This window comes from Mastomys coucha, unplaced genomic scaffold (assembly GCF_008632895.1).
Source record: "Mastomys coucha isolate ucsf_1 unplaced genomic scaffold, UCSF_Mcou_1 pScaffold9, whole genome shotgun sequence".
In the NCBI taxonomy this organism is placed as follows: Eukaryota; Metazoa; Chordata; class Mammalia; order Rodentia; family Muridae; genus Mastomys; species Mastomys coucha.
In genome coordinates, this window is record NW_022196915.1 from 60,265,752 (window position 1) to 60,276,856 (window position 11,105).

General features: G+C 43.2%; 1 pseudogene; it reads right to left on the reverse strand.

The window, feature by feature from the left end:
- Window positions 1-11,105, reverse strand: part of LOC116084174 — a 72,895-nt pseudogene that overhangs the window by 35,228 nt on the left and 26,562 nt on the right.

Consider the following 11,105-nt stretch of genomic DNA (forward strand, 5'->3'; position numbering starts at 1 on the left):
GAGCTGCATAGTGATTTTGAGGCCAGCCTGAGCCTTATGAGATCATGTCTCCAAACAAACAAGTAAACAAAGGTAAGCATGCTTAAATATGTTTCCCCCAGCAGATGTCTGAAGGTTGGGTCTCACCTCCCTTGTGTCTTTCTACACCAGGGGCTTCAAGCAGACCTAACACTTAGTCAATAAAGAGTGGTGAGCAGGGAGGATCTGGGAAGTATTTACACATACGTAGAAGCACACGGCATGCTACCACCTACTTTGAACTTTCCCATATATTTTTACATTTTATTTTCACAACAATTCCATACTCTACGATAGTCATTATTATCTACAAAAATCTAGAGCTGTCACCATGAGCTCATAGAGTAATGGCAGAACTCCAAGTCATAGTTTCTGTTCTTGTTTTGCCACACTGCTCTGACCTTTGTTGTACTCACCAGAGGACTTTCTAGTACATTCGAAGGGGGATCTTACAGAATGTCCAGCCTCTAACTTGGAGGCTGTGTTCAATAACATGCAGTTGACTATAATACCACCAAGATCCAAAAGTAGTCAGTAAGTGTTATGATATGCTAGGCTCTGTGTATGATGTCATTTAACCCTTAAACCCCAGTGACAGAGTGCCAGACATGTACAAATTAAGGAGGGGGAAAGATTTATTTTGGTTTTGAGGCAGGTAAGTATAGGGATAGTTTAGCAATCATGGACTCCACTTGACTCAAGATACACATAACCATGCTCTTTTCCTAACAATGAACTTAACAACTTGGGACTCACATCTGTATCAAGTTGCATTGTCACCCCACTTCAAACAATGGACTGTGCTGCTCCAACAACCCATTGAAATGGGGTTTGAAACCTATCCAGGCACAAGAGGCAAGAGTCCTTAATTCAGCCTGAACCAGTTTTTGGGTGTATGTAAACCATGCCCTCGGAGTGAATTTTTGGTGAAAATCTACTTTACCTATGCATGATTGAGTGTCCCTATGATTTAGATCATATGCATCATGGAAGTGACATTCTCAGTAAAGAACGACTTATCTAATCCAAGCTTGGTCATCAAAACAGGGATCATAGGTTCTGTGCTTTTAGGATCAATTTTTCTTCCTGATTCCATAAAAGAAAGTCACAAATAATGGCCAAGGCTCTTGAGCACTCTAGCTCAAGTAGTCTATGCTGTCTTTCTGTGTATCCTGCACCGTCTCTTAAAAACAAAGCGATAAAACAACAACAACAACAAACCCTCCTGCTGCCTTGCCATTTGTGAGTGAATTCTCCAAATGAGACACCGAAGACTTGGAGTGGCCTGGTCCAGACAGGACCACAGGTAGAATTTTCAGATGGTTCAGTCCAACATGACAAAGCAACTCAGGTCACATCCTAGGGGCTCAGGAAGCAGAGAGCAAGTTGGGAAGCAGCCGGTGACAATACACCTCTGGAACCTGTGTATAGTGGCCACCAGCTAGACAACCACCTCCTGAAATTTCCAGAGTCTTCTAGAATAAGATCACCATCTGAGGACCAACCATTCAAACTATGAATTTGTGGGGGCATTACATGTTCATATCCTCAAAGCCTGCACATCTGTGTTTCTCAGATGTGGTCCACAGACCAGCTGCTGCACAATTCCTTGGGGTCTGATTAGTAATTCAGAACCTCTGGTCATGTATAGGGCTCCTGAGACTAAGCCCTGGATTTGGTGGGATCACAAGGAAGTGTGTTTTCTGGAAGTTGAGAAGGTCAGTGGTGAGAATTGTCAGCCCATTTCACAGAGGAGCAAAGTGAGGGTTGGAGAGAGGTCCAAGCCTTAAGATTTCCATTTAGCCAGTATAGCCCAGATGACTGTCTGCCTCTATAGTTTTGTGTTTCAACACTGATTATTTTTGTCCTTTAAGTTTGATGCTTGGAGATAATTATTTTTCAGGGTTTGTTGTCACTTCAGGAAGTATGAGATCACCATGCATGGAGTGGCTGGCTCCAGCATCAGGTCCTCAGTTTAAGGACAGCTCAGTTTATCCCAGTTTTATAAGATGGTGGTAATGTAACTCCCCTGCAGCATTGTGAAACTTCACTGCAGCACCCGAGGAAACCACTGACATGATGCCTAAATGAACCCTTTGTTCTCTCTCTCTCTCTCTCTCTCTCTCTCTCTCTCTCTCTCTCTCATGCATAAGAGTCCGAGTGTACATGCACTTATCTGGTAGAAGAAAACTGCAAATGAGATAAGCCAGAAGTCTTCACATGAAAAATTTGCATAATTAGAATTTGTAGGCCTGGAGAAAGGCAATTTTCTGTCTCTTCAGTCAGTTTCTCCTTCCTATGGATGCGACTCCAGAAGGGGGCTGGTCTGAATGGGGAAATAGCACAGTTTAGAAATAAAATAGAACCAGCTCAAAATATGTAAAATATCCATTCTTTCCTCCAGATCATCTAGAGCACGTTCCTTTCTTTTTCACTGAGGAGGACATCTGTAGGGTCTTGGAGGTCACGTGGGGCCGCTCAGAGAGCCTCCCTGGGTTAGAGGTGTGAATCTGACCTCAGGCAAATGGGCTGTGCTTCTCCCTCTAGTGTGCCCACCCATTGGGTTGATAGAGGGGAGCGCCAGTGGAGCCCCTTTCCTTGAGGGCTTTGTATCACAGTGCTTTTGATTCTGGGCAGCTGTTCTCCTTGGTATTGCTTACAGGGAGACAGGAGGCAGTGATGGCAGCCCCCTGAAGTATGTCCGGCTGGTCTATTATCTGGATGATAATAGGGTACCTATCCTTGCATCCTGGTCCTTCTGTTTGCTTATGCTTTTTGTACCTTCTTTTCTTGGTAAAAAGGAATAATCAACACAGATTGCCTCAGAGGCTTGAGAGAATGTAGGCAGACTTAGAACAGTGGACATGTTGTAAGTGTTCTGTCATGGTCCACAGTGTTTTATCTTCTGATCTTCCCAGAAAGTCCGAGACTGAATCAGGATAATTTTGTTTTTTTTGTTTTTTTGGACAGACAAATATCCTTGAGTCACTCAGCTAGGGACATCATAATTCCTTGCTGCTTAAAGCCCTGAAAACAAAAGAGAGTTTTTATTCTTTTTAAAGGTAATTTATTATACCATAAAAGCAGATAAGACAGACATTATGAAATATTTGCTTGTTATTCATTCTTTGCAAACACTCATATTTCACTGAAATGTAATGTACCTGACTTGGTGTGTGACTATATACCAGTCGTCAGGTAATGAACTTGTAAGGATCAGATTGTTTGCCTCAAAAGCAGGGTTCATGTTTCCATTCTTGTAGAGTTACTGGATATATATATAATTTTTTAAGAGATGGGTCACCACTTTTCTTTTTCTACATGAAGATTAACTTTAGTCATAACTTATGGGAAATATTTATTAGGGCTCCTTTAAGAATTGGCTATTAGATTAGTCTTTGGTGAAAATCTTTGACGCATATCATTAAGGTAAGCTACAGATCTATTTTTAATTTTACAGGACCCTAGGCAAGAAGGAAAAGAGTCGAGTACTTCTCTATGCATCAACAGGTTTTGGGTTCAGGGGTCGAGTTATGTGGTTCTCATGAGGCAGCAAAGGCCAGCATCCACTCTGAGACTGTACTGCCCACCAGTCTCACTCTTGACCCATCTTCACAGAAAGTACGTGTGATCTTACGCACATGTGTAGAGTTCCTACCCGTTCATTCTGGACTACCAGCACAGGAATTTCTTCTTGCCTCATCACTACCCTGAGCTCACTTCTCTGTCTTGATATGTTCTGCCTGGAAGATTCTTCCTCTCCAGGCTTTGGAGGATGGCCCTTTCTCATCGTCTGCCTCTTACATTGGAAACCTTAGAGACGTGACACAATCATCTCAACTTAGTATCCATGAGTTCTGGACTACGCATTGATGCTTTTATCATCTCTCCTCCTTACTGGGACAGGAACTTCTCTAGGGAGGGGGTTGCCCTGCTCATTACTGGGTTTTCAGACTGTAGAAAAAGTATTTGACATTCACATGAATGGATGAAAAAGTGAACTCATGGGTGGGCCACGATGAGGGCAACCCAGCCTGGAAGATCCTGCATCCTTACACAGTGCCATCTGGGGAACCTGATTCCGTCATCTCCTGCTCTAGAAAATTGGGAGATCATAAAAAAGCAAACCACTGGCTACTATAGCTCAGATAATTCAGACTTAGGAAAGTGGTGTGAAGCAGAACAAAGTTTCCCTTCGAGCAATTTTCTCTAGTTGGGGTGTTGGAATAAGAGTCAGGCAGGATCTGAAGAGAGTTGGAGGAAGTAGGATTGCGGGTTTTCAATTATCTTGAGTAAATATGACGAAGTGCTTAAGGCACTCTTGAGTATGTGATTCTTAAGAGTTTCTTGTTCTTCAAAATATGTTACAATAAACCACTAAACAAAACTAGGGTCCAGGAGAGAAGACTGTCACTGTGGGTTGGGGCTATTTTAGTGAGGGGCAGATGGAGCACGTAGAGGAGGAGGCTGTAGGAAGAGTCTGAGAGAAAGAAACAAAACCAGACAGGGTATCTGCATGAGAATCCAGGAGGTGTCTATGTGTGATCACCTTATATGGAACCGATTTCATTAGAAACTTTTCTCATGATCTCTAAAAAATGAGTTAATGAAAAAATCAACCTCTTTCTTTCTCCATATTCCCTTGTACGATTTGTTTTAACATTAGTGAAGGAATTCACACATGTATAGGCCTCTGATGACACTCTGTGGAAGGGAGAGGCTCCCTTCCATCCTCTGATGACAGTCTAGGGAAGACAGAGGCTCCCTCCTGTCTTGTCCTAGTGTGTGGACACAGACTAGTATCCCCATGTAGCCATAAGTGCTACTCTTGTGGGAGCTGGGCAATGTGACGACTGGATTCCTGATGCTCAGGATCATGCTTCAGCAGCTATTTTAGGGCTTTGAGAGACTTGTCTTTGTTCTTACGGATTAGGAAGATGCTCTCTGATCAGGAAAGGGAAGTGGACATCTGGCTTTTGTATGTGTTAGAATGTCAATAGACTATCTATCTGAAAATTGATTGAAGTCCCAAATCTCAGATTATGGAGTAAATACTCAAAGGCAAGATGTAATTATATCCAGCGTCATCTTGCCAAATCAGATCATAAATCCAGTTTGGCTACTAGTGACCTTTCTTACATATAATTTATGAAAAAAAATTTGAAGGAATTTTTTTTTGGAAGAAATCCATATGGGTAGACAATTCTGGCTTTTTGTCAGGCTGTTCCCAACAGCTCTTATCTCCTCCAGTAAGCTGAAACCTCTTTGCAGGCCCTCATAGAGATTGGCAATACAAATGGGGGGGGGTCCTCCCTTTATCTGGATCATGAACAGAGAGGTCAGAGGTCTTGGGAATGTTTATGTATCCCTAGGAGTAAGTACTAGAATTGGCACTTGTTAGATGTGGGGGAAGACTCCTGTATTCCCGGCACTTGGGTGTTGTTATAGTCAAAGCCTAGTTTCTTGGAGGCCTAGCAAGTTAGGCTGTACCACTGCCTTGGTTACATTTCTATTGCTGTGAAGAAACAAAATGTCCAAGTCAACTTATAATTAATTTTGCTTATGGTTTCAGAAGGTTAGAGTCCATGATGTTGGCTATCAGCAGCCATGTTGGCTAGAGCAACTGAGAGCTTACATCTTGTTCTGCAATTAGGAAGGAGGGAGGCAGAGAGTAGGGAGTGCTGGATGTGAGTTGTGTGGGCTTTTGAAACCTGAAAGCCTATGCCCAGTGATGCATCTCTTTTAATAAGACCACACCTCTAATTCTTCCCAACAGTTCCCCTGAGGACCAAGTATTAAGACATATGAGCCTATGTGGCCATTATCACCCAAGCCACTATAGCCACTCATTCCTAGTGCACAAATTAAGAGAAATACAACAGTAATAAGCATAGGAAGGATTAGTCAATGAAGTCATACTTAGAAGGGGAATAGATAAAGGGGAATGTTCACCAGCATGAAATTTAGGTTTAAATAGAAGCTTAGAGTCCTGTGCAATGAAGCTGTCCTGGTTAAGGTGTGGTCCTTCTCACCACTGACCCATTATCTCACTTCCAGTCTCTCCTGCAAGGTGATTTGCTAAGTTGGAACTGTGTACAAGCTTCCTGGGAGGCAAGTTCTTCCTCTGGTTGGCACTAGGCCTTCAACCTTCCCTTCCCCCAGCATGGAATTCCTGCAGGATATTTAATGATTTGAGTTATATTGTCTTACTAATCGAAGGGAAGGGCAAAGATTTGTTCTTTAGACTCTCTTCTCTCCTGGCAGATGGTTGCAGGAAGATCATGAGTTTGACCCCAGCCTCAGCCACTCCAGATCTTGTCACAAAAACAAAACAAAATAAAACCAATCTGAAACAAACAAACTAAGATAAGCATGGCCAGGGATTTTCCTGTAACGTTCAGGAAATGGAAGAGAGTTTGGAACCAAGCATGAAGAACAGCCATTCTGTGGGGGATCCATCAGTGGCAGAGGAGCACCCACTGTGGAAAGTCACAGAATTCTGGCTGTCTTGAGGAGACCCTTTCCCAAAGACAAAGGCAAAGGAGGCAGGGATTAGAAGGCAGAGGCTAACTTCTGAGGGCTGGGGTAGGGGGAGATTGGAAGTGAGCAGCTCTGAAGCATAGACAGGTTCTTGCCCCAGTGGTTTGCTCTCCAGCTGAGAGGATCTCGGAGGGGAAATGTCTGGTTTACTTCCCTTCATCCTGGGCTCTGGGGAAAGGGGAAGGGGATCATGAAAGTTACAAAAGACTGGGAGAGCAGTGCGCCTTCGTGGCTGTAGGAGATATCTGTCCTTGCTCTAGTTTGAATGTGAAATGTTGCCCACATGCTTATGTGTTTGAGCATCTGGTCCCAGCTGGTGGCCCTATTTGCTGTGGCGGATCCTTTAGGAGGTGAGGCTGGTGGTGGCCATGAGTCACCAGAAAGTAGCAGACTCACCAGTGACAGCCTGGCTTTGGCTCCAGTTTGTCTGTCTCAATTTCTTATCTAATGTTACAATGTCACCATCAAAGTGACCAGACACAAGTTCCCATACTAACAGAACTGTAGCCACTATGTCTCCTTACCCAGGAGCCTGTGACCTGAAAGAAATGTTTCTTCCCCTCCACTGCCTTTTGTTAGGTATCGGTCACAGTACCAAGAAAAGGTAAGTGACAGCCATGCTCAAAAGGCCTGAAATTGGGAGAAGAAAGAATGTTTACATCTGACTACTGAACTTCTAATGTCTGAGAGTGAAGCAAAGTAGTGGGAGCCGTCTGATATATTGTCTGGGTGCAGCGGGGGTCGAGAATAAGACACTTTCATGAAGTAGGTCAATAATGTCAAAAAGCCATCCTGACCTTCCTTTACAGTCACCAACTCAAAGAGTAATTCATAAGGAGGTCAGTACGGTGCCTGGCTTCAAACTCTTGGTAAATGCTAACTACAAGGCAGTTGTGATTGTTATTTTTGCCCCCCTGCCTATCGAATGAGTCACTTTCAAATCACCACTGTGCAGAAGCAGGGGCCACACAGGAAACACAAGCAATGAGACAACTGGTGTAGAAATCAGGAAGGATTCAAGAAATCACACAGTAAAGTTCACCATCAGACCCCCTGCCTGGAAAATGCCAAGTCAAGAAAGAGGAAAGCGGAATTCTATTAAGTTTGTGTTGCTCAGCTTCCTGAGTGACATTTCCTAGACATTCCTGAGAAGGTCCTTGACAAAGCCTCTGGACATGCTGGCAGATTGGGGTGGTAGGTGATTTCTCACTGTGGGTTTTTGTACTCATTATCAGTCATGGGAATTACGAAGTGTGAATCTCTCCAGTTCCTCTTGGCTTTGGTAAAGGGCTAGCCTAATTCTCTCTTTGTAAGCCTAAGGTGCCATTTAGTGTGACTGTGTCCTTAAGTGGAAAAAGAACCTCTGTAACTCTCACATGGAAGGGCACCTGGAAAGAATGACTTTGGCAGTGAATGCAAATCTCTAGTGTACTGTCCCAGAGGTAGTAAGTAGGTGGAATCTACATATGATCTAAAAATGCAGTTTCAGCTGAAGGACTCACTAGGTTGTCAACTAACTTCCTAGGTTGTCAGCTAACTAGCCTGCAGTTTGTTTTGAATGCTTTTAAAATAAGATATATTAATTATGTACGTGGATGTATATGTGCCTACACGACTTTATGTGTACCATATGTGGGAGGCCAGTAGACAGCATCAGATACCTGGAACTGCTGTTAAGGATGGTTGAGGAGTATTCTGTGGGTGCTGAAACATGAATCCAGGTCCTCTGCAAGTACATTAAATGCTCTTAATTGCTGATATACCTCTCTAGTCCCTGTTTTAAATTCTTGCCAATTTAGTATTTGTGATTGATTATAAGAAACTTGATAAAACAATGAGATGGAATAGGCTAACTTATAAATGAATCATCAGCTACTTGCAAACACTGAGCAGGTTGTGTTTGACAATGTGTATGGGTTCATTTATCCCAACAGTCTCAGAAATGTGACATGCAAATAAAATTTACGCTTGCTTTTCTTCCCTCTTTCCATTTAATTTTGTTAATAATAAAGCTTACTCGACTTGAGAAAACTGCCACTGATATAAATTCTTAGGAGGCACACATAAGTTTTAGGCAGGTGAGTCTGCATTCCAAACAGAGCTTTGTGAGATCAGAACTTTTTTTTTTTTGTAATAACACACTGTGGAGATCTGCCACGATTGATTCAGAGAATGATAGGCTCACTTGCTCTACTATTGTTTGAAATACCCCATGTCAAATCAATATGACCAAGCAGAATAATAGATCTTTCTCTCTCTCTCTCCCTCCCTCCCCCCCCTCTCTCTCTCTCCCCCCTTAGGAAATAACCTATCTTTAAATGACAAGAATATTTTGCTCATTGGATTGCTGACCCTATCTCTATTTAAGCTGACCTGAGAAAAATCATTTGACAAAAAAATTTCTTTAAAAATATATAGAAGCTGATTCATTAATATGGGTCAGAGATTTGGAGAAACGGAATCAATTTGGCTGCTTTGTTCTATTCAGCCTGTATACTTGTCTGAGTGTGTCATAGCTCTGTATCTTCACTGAAATGGACAAATATTTTCTGCTTCATGTTTATATTATTCATTTATTCTGTATATTTCCCTTTTTTAAAAAAAATTTCTTTACTTATTATATGTTGTGGAGAGCTGCAGCTGCCACCCTAAATATGGCGCCTGGCCTCTGGCCAGAGCAGAGAGCACCTCAATAAACAAGTCCTTATTTGGAACATCGTGATAAACAAGTCCTTATTTAGAAAAGTTGAGTGCCTCCAGTTTGTGATGCAAGCTGTCATGATTTCTCATGGCCTATTATGCTTTGCTGCGTAGCCGATGCTGATTGGGACCAGGGAAAGTATTTAACCCACGAGTTCTGGGGGTTGGAAGAGAGATGAATGAATGATTCTGTAGTACAAGGTTCCTGAATAAACTGCTTGGAGAAGAGTTCATGGTTGCCTCCTTATTTCCGCTGGTCAGTGAGGTGGCAACAATTGGTGGCCCATACGGGGACATCTTCTACGGCTCAGAACACCTTGCAGACAGGGCAGTCAACTGGTAAGTTCCCAGGTAAGGTGGGACGAAAGGGCAAATCAGGACCTCGGTAAAGGGGCAATAAGGTCTCTGGTTGGAGCGATAAGGTCCCATTAAGGGCAAATCAAAAGTGATAGTATGGGGAACTCGCAATCTTGTCCCGTGTGTGTTGCTCTTAAGGAGCTATTAAAAGCAAAAAAGATAGAATTGAAGAGAAGAACTCTAGAAAGATTTCTGTCAGAGGTAGATATTGCTGTCTCTTGGTTTGAGGTGTCGGGTCACCTGACGCTGTCCAGCCTGGACGAATTAGAGAGAGATCTGGATTTCACCTGGGAGGAAGGAATCTTAATAGGTGGAGTGCAACCAATCTGGAAACTGCTTAGGAGCTTCCTGCAGGATAAAGTGTGTTCTAAAGCAGTAGAGAAGGGACAGGAAGCGTTAGAACAGCTGAAGGAAGAGAGGTCAGCAAAGTCTGAGAAAGATCAGTGGCTCGGACTCTGAAGGGGAACTTGAGAAGCTAGTACAGAAAATGGAGAAGTCCGCCATTAGGGTGGAGTCCACAGCTCCAGGGCCACCTGTATACTTACCCCCCCACCTCCCCATAACACTGCCACTTACGGTACTTCCTTTTGTCTGGAAGTTTGGCGGGAAGCTAGGGGTCAGCATTGCTTCCCTGTGTTTCAAGATGTCCAAGGGCAAAGGTTTCATGAACCATTGGATTTTAAAGTCATAAAGAACTTGACTGAGTCAGTCCGCACTTATGGTATAACCGCAGCATTTACTGTTTCCCAGTTAGAGGTTCTTCACAGATATTGCATGACTCCTTCTGATTGAATGAGCACCGTGAGAGCCTGCCTCTCATCAGCTCAATATCTGGACTGGAAAACCTTTTTAATAGAATATGCCAATGAACAGGCCGCTGCTAATCGAGCAGCTGGTAATCCTGCCTGGGATTTGGATATGCTCTTGGGGCAGGGCAGGTTTGCACAGCAGCAAACTGGATATCCACCACAGGTTTATGAGCAGGTTAATATGCTTGCTACAAGAGCATGGAAATCATTGCCTAACAAGGGAGAAGTTCAGGAAGTTTGACTGAAATTATTCAGGGACCCATGGAGCCCTTTTCAGATTTTGTAGCTAGAATGGTAGAAGTAGCTGGAAGGATTTTCAGAGATCTGGATGCGGCCATGCCACTGATTAAGCAATTAGTTTATGAGCAATGTACCAAGGAATGCAAGGCTGCCATAACTCCCTACAAACATAAGGGACTTGAGGCTTGGATGAAAGTATGTAGGGAACTGGGTGGTCCATTAACTAATGTAGGCCTTGCCACTGCAGTTATGCAGATAACGCAAGGTAACAAGTGGAACCCAAGTACATGCTTTCGGTGTGGACAACTGGGACACCTTAAAAGGCAATGTCCCAGTAGAGGAAGAAGAGCAGAAACAGGGGCTATGCAGGACTATCCAAAACAACCTGGATTGTGTCCAAGATGTAAAAAGGGAAATCATTGGGCCAATGAATGCAGATCA